Here is a 10,378-nt window from a genome sequence, read left to right on the forward strand (position 1 = left end):
CTTTGACTTCCCAGCAGGTGTGTTCAAATATCTGTCGTACTATGCTGTACTTTTATCAGGGCTATGGAGTCTTTTGTCGATTTGCTCGGTGGTTCCTCCACCACAAGGTAGGGTACCCATATGACACAGCTGACTCCCAATACGGCAAGTAGAACAAATACTATGCCCCATAAACTACGATCACATGGGGCTTGCTGTTCTCTGGGTTGGGTTCGTCTCAAATTTTCATATTGCCGTCCCCATGGGTTTCTTTCGTCACCCCCAGGTTGTCTCTATATTTCTTCTGAATGGCTGTTAGGATTCTCGTAAACCGGTTCGCTTTCATCTGATTAAAATTCAGGCTGTATTCTGTATCGTACATATCCACCTTGTATTTCTACTCGCGGGCCTACCTCTGGTTGCTCTGGTATGGTTCCGAGTAAGTCCACAGTTCGGTTGTTGGTGCTCAGAGTCTCTGTAGCATAAGTCCTGTTGTCGTGGTGAAGAGCCATAGTCTCGTAGAGAGAATCCCTTGGGTCCGCATAAAGTGGTTCCTTCAAGTTCTCAGAGAGGGGCTCCTTCAAATTTTCATAGGTTGGTTCCTTTAGGTTCTCGTATTCGTTTTTCAAAGATTGTTCTCCTGTCGCCTGTGGTGTAGGCTCCATGCTGTCCAAATTCGGTCTTTTTGCTGTTATTTTCGAAGGAACAGCGTATTCGCTGTCCATTCTCTTTGGCATTACCTAGTTGCTGCCGGTCCCGGCCGCAACTATCGTCTGTTTTTCTTCCATTTCCATTTATACTTTGTTCGTTTGCTCCTCCCTCTAAAGGGGTTGGTCTTGTTCGTCATGTTCAACTGTAATCCGGAGATTACACCATCCCTTCCTCGAAAATAAAGGTGAAAAGGGATGACCATAAATGGCGCTAAGCTGACTGCAGTGTGGATGATGTGATCTGGTTAGCAGTTTGAGCCACTTTAGCGGCCGTCATCAATCCCACGCAGCAGCGCTTCAATCTGGCCACCCTATCTTTCAATGTTAAAATGTCAAGATTCATTGTAGATATCATCAGTTGTTGGCTTTCCAATCCTATGGTATCACGGTTCATCCGCGCCAAAAGAGTACCACATTAAGCACGAAGAACTTCATACGCATGTGTCAACTCGTTACTTTTAAAATGTATTCCAATCGCAACCTCCTGTACATCTTTCAGCTGGTCCTCCAAGGTAGTCAAACGGGTCATCATATTTCGGGTAATCAAACGGGTAGACAGGTCTTGGGGAGCCGACGCCATTATCCGGGTAGAGTGAACGCTGGCGCGTTTTGGCTGCCGCTGCTCTCCCACAAACATTTGTGTTTTACGGTGTTCTTACGGTGTTTTTACGCTCGATTGTTTTACTGTTTCGCATGGAATCACAATCGAGCGTAAAAACACCGTAAGAACACCGTAAAACAAATGTTTTTACGCTCGATTGTTTTACTGTTTCGCATGGAATCACCCCCTCCGTGAGTCGTCACCTTACCGTGGTGGAGGGGTTTGTGTGTCCCAATGATCCTAGAAGCTAAGTTGTCTGGGGCTTTATGCCCCTGGCAGGGTCACCCATGGCAAACAGGTTCTAGGTGAGGGGCCAGACAAAGCACGGCTCAAAAGACCCCTTATGATGAGTAAAATTAATGGATCTCAGTTTCCCTTGCCCGGACGCGGGTCACCGGGGTCCCCCTCTGGAGCCAGGCCTGGAGGTGGGGCTCGTTGGCAGGCGCCTGGTGGCCGGGCTTACACCCGGCCGGGCACAGCCCGAAGAGGCAACGTGGGTCCCCCTTCCCATGGGCTCACCACCCATGAGAGGGGCCAAAGGGGTCGGGTGCAATGTGAGCTGGGCGGCAGCCAAAGGCGGGGACCCTGGCGGTCCGATCCTCGGCTGCAGAAGCTAGCTCTTGGGACATGGAATGTCACCTCTCTGGCAGGGAAGGAGCCCGAGCTGGTGTGTGAGGCAGAGAATTTCCGACTGGATATAGTCGGACTTGCCTCCACACACAGCCTGGGTTCTGGTACCAGTTCTCTCGAGAGGGGTTGGACTCTCTTCCACTCTGGAGTTGCTCACGGTGAGAGGCGCAGAGCAGGTGTGGGCATACTCATTGCCCCCCGGCTCAGTGCCTGTACATTGGGGTTCACACCAGTAGACGAGAGGGTTGCCTCCCTCCGCCTTCGGGTGGGTGGACGGGTCCTGACTGTTGTTTGTGCATATGCACCAAACAGCAGCTCAGCATACCCACCCTTTTTGGAGTCCTTGGAGGGTGTGCTGGAGAGTACTCCTGCTGGGGACTCCATTGTTCTGCTGGGGGACTTCAATGCTCACGTGGGCAATGACAGTGATACCTGGAGGGGCGTGATTGGGAGGAACGGCCCCCTTGATCAAAACCCGAGTGGTGTTTTGTTATTGGACTTCTGTGCTCGTCACGGATTGTCCATAACGAACACCTTGTTCAAACATAAGGGTGTCCATATGTGCACTTGGCACCAGGACACCCTAGGCCGCAGTTCGATGATCGACTTTGTAGTTGTATCATCGGATTTGCGGCCGCATGTTCTGGACACTCGGGTGAAGAGAGGGGCGGAGCTGTCAACTGATCACCACCTGGTGGTGAGTAGGCTCCGATGGTGGGGGAAGATGCCGGTCCGTCCTGGTAGACCCAAACGTATTGTGAGGGTTTGTTGGGAGCGTCTGGCGGAATCCCCTGTCAGAAGGAGTTTCAACTCCCACCTCCGACAGAGCTTTTCCCATGTTCCGGGGGACACGGGGGACATTGAGTCCGAGTGGACCATGTTCCGTGCCTCTATTGTTGAGGCGGCCAATCTGAGTTGTGGCCGTAAGGTGGTTGGTGCCTGTCGTGGCGGCAATCCCCGTACTCGCTGGTGGACACCAGCAGTAAGGGATGCCGTCAAGCTGAAGAAGGAGTCCTATCGAGCCTTTATGGCCTGTGGGACCCCAGAGGCAGCTGACGGGTATCGACTGGCCAAGCGGACCGCGGCTTCGGTGGTCGCCGAGGCAAAAACCCGAGCGTGGGAAGAGTTCGGTGAGGTCATGGAAGCCGACTTCCGGACGGCTTCGAGGAAATTCTGGTCCACCATCCGACGTCTCAGGAGGGGGAAGCAGTGCACCACTAACACTGTGTACAGTGGGGATGGGGCGCTGCTGACTTCGACTCGGGACGTTGTGAACCGGTGGGCAGAGTACTTCGAAGACCTCCTCAACTCCACCAACACGCCTTCGTTGGAGGAAGCAGAGCCTGGGTACTCTGAGGTGGGCTCTCCTATCTCTGTGGTTGAAGTCACCGATGTGGTTAAAAAGCTCCTCGGTGGCAAGGCCCCAGGGGTGGATGAGATCCGCCCGGAGTTCCTCAAGGCTCTGGATGTTGTGGGGCTGTCCTGGTTGACACGCCTCTGCAACATCGCGTGGTCAACAGGGAGAGTGCCTCTGGATTGGCAGACCGGGGTGGTAGTCCCTCTTTTTAAAAAGGGGGACCGGAGGGTGTGTTCCAACTACAAAGGGATCACTCTCCTCAGCCTCCCTGGTAAGGTCTATTCAGGGGTGCTGGAGAGGAGGGTCCGTCAGGAAGTCGAGCCTCAGATTGAGGAGGAGCAGTGTGGTTTTCGTCCCGGCCGTGGAACAGTGGACCAGCTCTACACCCTTAGCAGGGTCCTTGAGGGTATGTGGGAATTCGCCCAACCAGTCTACATGTGTTTCGTGGACTTGGAGAAGGCGTTTGACCGTGTCCCTCGGGGAGTTCTGTGGGGGGTGCTTCGTGGGTATGGGGTACCGAACCCCCTGATACGGGCTGTTCGGTCACTATACCACCGATGTCAGAGTTTGGTTCGCATTGCCGGCAGTAAGTCGGAATCGTTTCCAGTGAGGGTAGGACTCCGCCAAGGCTGCCCTTTGTCGCCGATTCTGTTCCTAACCTTTATGGACAGAATTTCTAGGCGCAGCCGAAGCGTTGAGGGGGTCCGTTTTGGGGGCCTCAGTATTACATCCCTGCTTTTTGCAGATGATGTGGTGCTGTTAGCTCCTTCAAACGGGGCTCTCCAACTCTCACTGGAGCGTTTCGCAGCCGAGTGTGAAGCGGTTGGGATGAAAATCAGCACCTCCAAATCTGAAACCATGGTCCTCAGTCGGAAAAGGGTGGAGTGCCCCCTCCGGGTCGGGGAGGAGATCTTACCCCAAGTGGAGGAGTTCAAGTATCTTGGGGTCTTGTTCACGAGTGGGGGTAGGAGGGAGCGGGAGATCGACAGGCGGATCGGTGCAGCGTCTGCTGTGATGCGGACGTTGTATCGGTCTGTCGTGGTGAAGAAGGAGCTGAGCCAAAGGGCGAAGCTCTCAATTTACCGGTCGATCTACGTCCCAACCCTCATCTATTGTCACGAGCTATGGGTCGTGACCGAAAGAACGAGATCCCGGATACAAGCGGCTGAAATGAGTTTTCTCCGCAGGGTGTCCGGGCTCTCCCTTAGAGATAAGGTGAGAAGCTCAGTCATCCGGGAGGGGCTCAGAGTCGAGCCGCTTCTCCTCCACATCGAGAGGAGCCAGATGAGGTGGCTTGGGCATCTGATTCGGATGCCTCCTGAGCGCCTCCCCGGTGAGGTGTTCCGGTCATGTCCCACCGGGAGGAGACCCCGAGGAAGACCCAGGACACGCTGGAGAGACTATGTCACCCAGCTTGCCTGGGAACGACTCGGGATCCCCCGGGGAGAGCTGGAAGAAGTAGCTAGGGAGAGGGAAGTCTGGGCTTCCCTGCTAAAGCTGTTGCCCCCGCGACCCGGCCCCGGATAAGCGGTAGATGATGGATGGATGGATGGATGGATGCATGGAATCACTGTCATCATCTCACAGTCATTCCACCCAGCCCCCATTCACGCCTGCCTCGCACTCTCAACTATCTTCGACTGTTTCGTCCCGGCGTCTCAGCGTCCTACCTGTCAACCTGTCGCTCCTCCATCGACCTGTCAAGGGTCTACTCCAGTACTCGGTGGCCGAGCTCCTTCGGCTCCGCTTCCAATGGCTGGGCCCTCCTCCTGCTCTACACCGGCTCCCGGACATCGTTCGCTTTCCTTCCCGGAAATATATTCATCGTGGGTCTCGTCGGGGCTTCTGCCTCAACCGATCCAACACCATCATCTCCTTCTGGTCTTCCTCCCGTCGGCCATCCAGAAACGCCGGCCGATCCATCGACCATCGTGCGTTAGCCGGCTTGGCGAGGTCGGCTAACGGCCCCCGCAGCAGCGAGACTGCCGCCGTCAACTTTGGGCTACTTGACATCCGTTCGCTTACTGGGAAGGGTAATCTCATTCAAGATATCCTCACGGACCGTCAGCTTGACATTCTTTGCTTAAATGAAACCTGGCAAACTCCCGGGGACTTCTCATAGTTGAACGATTCCACTCCCCCTGAATTTGTTTACATTTCCAAGCCCCGCGATTCTGGTCGCGGAGGAGGTCTCGCGATAGTATACCGCGAGAAGTGGAAAGTACTTCCGGTTTCTCTCCCGCCACTTTCCTCCTTTGAATGCCTTGCCTGTCAAATATCCGGACCCATTCCCACGATTATTGCCACAGTGTACCGCTCCCCCAAACCCCACCGCGACTTTTTAAATGAAGTGTCTACTGTCCTCACCGATCTCGCCTCTAAGTCACCAAATGTAATAATCCTGGGAGATTTTAATATACATATGGACAACACTGCTCATCCTCTCACCATTGACTTCACTTCTTCAATTAACAGTTTTGGTTTTGATCAATTTGTAGATTTTCCCACACACATCAAAGGTCACACCCTGGATCTGATCTGCTGCTCTGGTATTTCCCCCTCCAACTGTACTGCTGACAAACTTCCAATAACAAACCACTTCCTTATCTCATTCAACATTACACTCCAGCTCTCAACTGCCAAATCACCCCGGACCATTGTTTACCGTAATATTAAAGACATTAACATTGACTCTCTCACTGCATGGCTGACCACCCTGACTCCGGACATTGACTCCACTCCTTATGATTTGGTTTTCCTATATAACTCTGGTCTCACCAGCATCCTCAATACGCTCGCCCCTGTCAAGTCCCGCTCTGTCCTTTTTACTCGGTCTGCCCCTTGGTTCACCCCTCATCTATGTTCTTTGAAATCCCAAACCCGGCAGCTTGAGAGACTTTATAGGAAAACCGGCCTCACTGCTCACAAGGACATCTACGCAGCTCAACTATCCCTCTACAAGGATTCCATCTCTCAAGCAAAATCACATTACTACTCCGGACTCATCTGCTCCAATGCTGGAAATATTAAGACTCTCTTTTCCCTTTGGAACAGAATCACTCAACCTCCTGACTCCCTACCACCTCACTTTTACTCTCGTGACACCTGGAACGCACTTCTCCTCTTTTTCAACGAAAAAATCAACAGAATCCACCAGCATCTGGGCTCCTCTGTACCTTTCCCCTCCTCTGACCTTCTCACCCCTTGCAAACTGTTCTCTTCTTTTGAACTCCCCCATCTCTCATTAATTTCAGACCCCATCATTAAATCCAAGACTTCCTCCTGTCAGCTCGATCCCCTCCCCACAGTTCTGGTCAAATCCTGCCTACCCTCTCTGCTTCCCTTCATCTCAGCCATTATCCATTCCTCTCTGTCGACTGGAATTGTTCCTGTGCTCTTCAAAACTGCAGCTGTCACCCCAATTCTGAAAAAACCTGGTTCATATCGCAATGACTTCAATAACCTACGCCCCATTTCCCATCTTCCCTTCATCTCGAAAATTCTGGAGAAAACTGTCGCCTCTCAGCTCCACTCCCACCTCACGGACAATAGTCTTTATGAACAATTCCAGTCCGGCTTCCGTCCCCGTCACAGTACTGAAACAGCCCTCATAAAAATCACAAACGATCTTCTCATGGCAGCAGACTCTGGCCTTATCTCCATCCTCATCCTCCTTGACCTGAGTGCAGCCTTCGACACAATCTCTCACCCCATCCTCCTCAATAGACTCTCTACCATAGGCATCACCAACACCCTTCTACATTGGTTCCACTCATATCTCACTGGCCGCTCTCAGTTCATTCAACTTGATTCTTTTACTTCACAATCCCTCCCCGTTTCTTCTGGTGTGCCCCAGAGTTCTGTCCTCGGTCCGCTCCTCTTCATTGTCTACCTCCTTCCACTCTGAAACATTTTCCGCAAATTTGGCTTCCACTTTCACTGCTTTGCGGATGACACCCAGCTCTATCTCTCCAGCAAACCCGACGCTTCTCTCCCACCCTCATCCCTCTCTCACTGTCTCTCAGAAATCAAATCTTGGTTCACCCACAATTTCCTCAAGCTAAACAGCAATAAAACTGAACTCCTACTCGTCGGTACCGAATCCACTCTAAACCAAGCCGACAGTTTCTCCCTCACAATTGATAATGCCACTATATCTCCTTCCCCCCAGGTAAAGAGTCTGGGTGTCATCCTTGACAGTTCACTATCCTTTCACTCCCACATCAATAACATTACCCGGTCCGCTCATTTCCACCTTCGCAATATAAACCACCTCCGTCCCTCACTCACTCCGCACACCACCACTATCCTTGTTCACAGTCTCGTCATTTCCCGTATTGACTACTGCAACTCACTCCTCTTCGGTGTCCATAAAAAATTCCTCCATAAAATTCAACTTGTTCAGAATTCAGCAGCCCGGATCATCACGAGAACCCCCTCCTTCCATCATATCACCCCCATCCTCCGACAGGTCCACTGGCTTCCTGTCAAACTTAGAATCAACTTCAAAATACTTCTCTACACATTCAAAGCCATCCATAACCTTGCGCCCCCCTGTCTGTCAGATCTTCTTATATCTCCATTCCCTCTCGCTCACTCAGGTCCTCATCCTCCACCTTTTTCTACCCTCTGCCCTTCTCAGTACAATTGGGTGCAGAGCCTTCAGTCGCTCTGCCCCCAAACTCTGGAACTCACTTCCTCCCAAAATTCGTAATATTGACTCTCTTTCCTTATTCAAAACCCAGCTCAAAACCCACCTATTCAGACTTCCCTACCCGCCTTAAACCTTTCTTTCTTTATTTATTATTTTATCTGTGTTTTGGTATTGGTCTTGGCTGTACAGTGTCCTTGAGTGTTGTGAAAGGCGCTTACAAATGTGATGTATTATTGTCATGTTCCGTTTGTAGTTATATTTGGGGGACTTTAATTTTGGCAGAACAAACCGGAAGTACCTTGTCATGTTGCGTATTTGGTTAGATTCTACTGCACTTTAATTTTGGTAACACAAACCGGAAGTACCTAGTCCAGTGAAGACCTCATGGTTTCGCGCTAGCTATTGTCATCGTTTCTCGTTTTCTTCTTGAGTATATGCCTTGGAAAGCATCGTCTGTAAGTTGAACCCTGTTTAGACAGCACTTTCATGATATCTACCAAACCGTTACTCCTAGTGATGGGTCCATGAGGCCTCATGAGGCGTGTCGACACACTGACACACTGTGTTGATACTGTGCTGATACTGTGTCACTGACCACTGCCACCTGCTGGACCTACAAGATCCCTGCAGCCAACCCACTTAACAGACTGAACTGACTAATTGTTTTGTATATTGAACATATAAAATATACAATTCGGTAATAAATTGGCAAAAGGTGAAGGTAAGATATAAAAAAAGGAAAAGAAAATAGTAATCATCACAAATATGTGTTCAAAGGAGTAGAAAGAAGCAAAAAACCTACCCCGAGTCCTACCCCTTCTTATATATGAATTGATCATTGTTCTAAATAGGAAAGAAAGTCTAAATGTCAACAAATGCTTAATTCTGATTTGTGTAGTTGTCTTGTACTACTCTCGAATTCATTTTTAATCTCAGCAAGAGAGTTCCTCATTTTACTGGTCCGTTTCAGAATCATTCCACAGATTTACACCTATTACACATACACTCCTTTGTGTGATGTTCGTTCGTGTTTTGGATTTTTTTGTATAGATTAGTACCCCCTAAATTATGACAACTTTCTCGAATTTTAAAAAGCTTCTGGATCTTTTGGCAAAGGTTATTGCTTTGTACATTAATTGGGCGATTTTGAAGTCATTCAGGTCATGAGATTTCATTTTTTAATTTGATAAACAGTGGACTTGTGGGTTCCGTCCATTTGGAGCCAGTGATTGTTCCGATTGCTTTGTATTGTAGTTTTAAAACGGTGTTTTACTGGCATTTCCCCATATTCCCACACAATAGATCAAATATGGAAGTAATAAAAGTATAAGGTGTACAAGGATCTCTTATTCAGCAAATCCTTAGTTTTTGGGAGGATCCCCATGGTTTGGGATATTTTTCTTTTATTATCTATTATGTAGCTGCCAGCGCAGTTTTGCATCTACAACTGTTCCAAAACATTTTCATAAGGTCATTCATCGATTTGATGATGAAGTGTATACAATATCATTCACATCCATGCATTCATTTTGCAACATTCAATGTGTTCAAATAATGTGAAGATCATTTGAATGAGGATGCTTGTGGGCTTTTATTTCACAAATTTTTATTGAGAAAAATAAGATGCTCCAATGTTTTAAACTTCAGCCTGTTGCGTCTTTTACAAGCGATTTCTCCTGCTGTGGAGAACACACGCTCACAAGGGACGGATGAGGCTGGCGTACAAAAGGAACTCCTTTGCGAGGTGGGAGAGGTTTGGGAAAGAAGTGTGTTGGTCCTTCCAGTACAGCCGCTTCCTGGAACCTTGATTGTCAAACATGGAGGGGAGAGTCAACCAATAATAATTACTGATTGTCAATTAAATCATCAACATAGCAACCGTGAAAAGATGAGTGAACGTTTGTATACCTGGCGTAATACTGGGTGTATCGCGAACTTCATTCTCATGCTTGGCCCGATAATGCCTCAGCATGGTGGAGGTGCTTCTGTTGGTGTATGACAATTCGACTTGGCAAATTCGACATTTCACCTGTAATGAAATGTGAATAAGAAGTAACTAAGAGTTACCTTGAAATGTATTCGGATTAGAATGGTACAACACATGTCAATAATCTGAGAGGCACTCGGCGAGTGCCTCTCGCCGAGAGGCTCTCGGCCACAGAAGGCGATTTGAATAAATAAATAAATAATACCTTATTCTCCAAGACATCAAAATGGTCCCACACGGCGGATGATTTGCGTCTCTGCTCCATAATCGGCAAGGCACGAACACGAAGTCTGTACTGATACGAACTTCGACAAGCGAGCGTGAGTAAGGTCTGGCTTGTTTCGGCAGGTGGCTTTGTGTCGCCAAACGACTTCCTTATAAACACTGTGCGGCGGGCTTTTGCTGCGTCAACGCCCTCTGCACTGAGTCGACGCCCCCTGGACTAAGTGGCGCAGCCTGT

General features: G+C 49.5%; 1 long non-coding RNA gene across 1 annotated transcript; it reads right to left on the minus strand.

The window, feature by feature from the left end:
• Window positions 1–9,520: 9,520 nt before the first annotated feature.
• On the minus strand, window positions 9,521–10,099 carry LOC127591938 (uncharacterized). Its single transcript, XR_007960033.1, has 2 exons — window positions 9,840–10,099; window positions 9,521–9,734 (listed from the first exon to the last, which is right to left on the minus strand). It is a non-coding gene; the product is annotated as an uncharacterized LOC127591938 (long non-coding RNA).
• Between the last annotated feature and the right edge of the window lie 279 nt (window positions 10,100–10,378).

Source organism: Hippocampus zosterae, chromosome 19 (assembly GCF_025434085.1).
Source record: "Hippocampus zosterae strain Florida chromosome 19, ASM2543408v3, whole genome shotgun sequence".
NCBI classification, from domain to species: domain Eukaryota; kingdom Metazoa; phylum Chordata; class Actinopteri; order Syngnathiformes; family Syngnathidae; genus Hippocampus; species Hippocampus zosterae.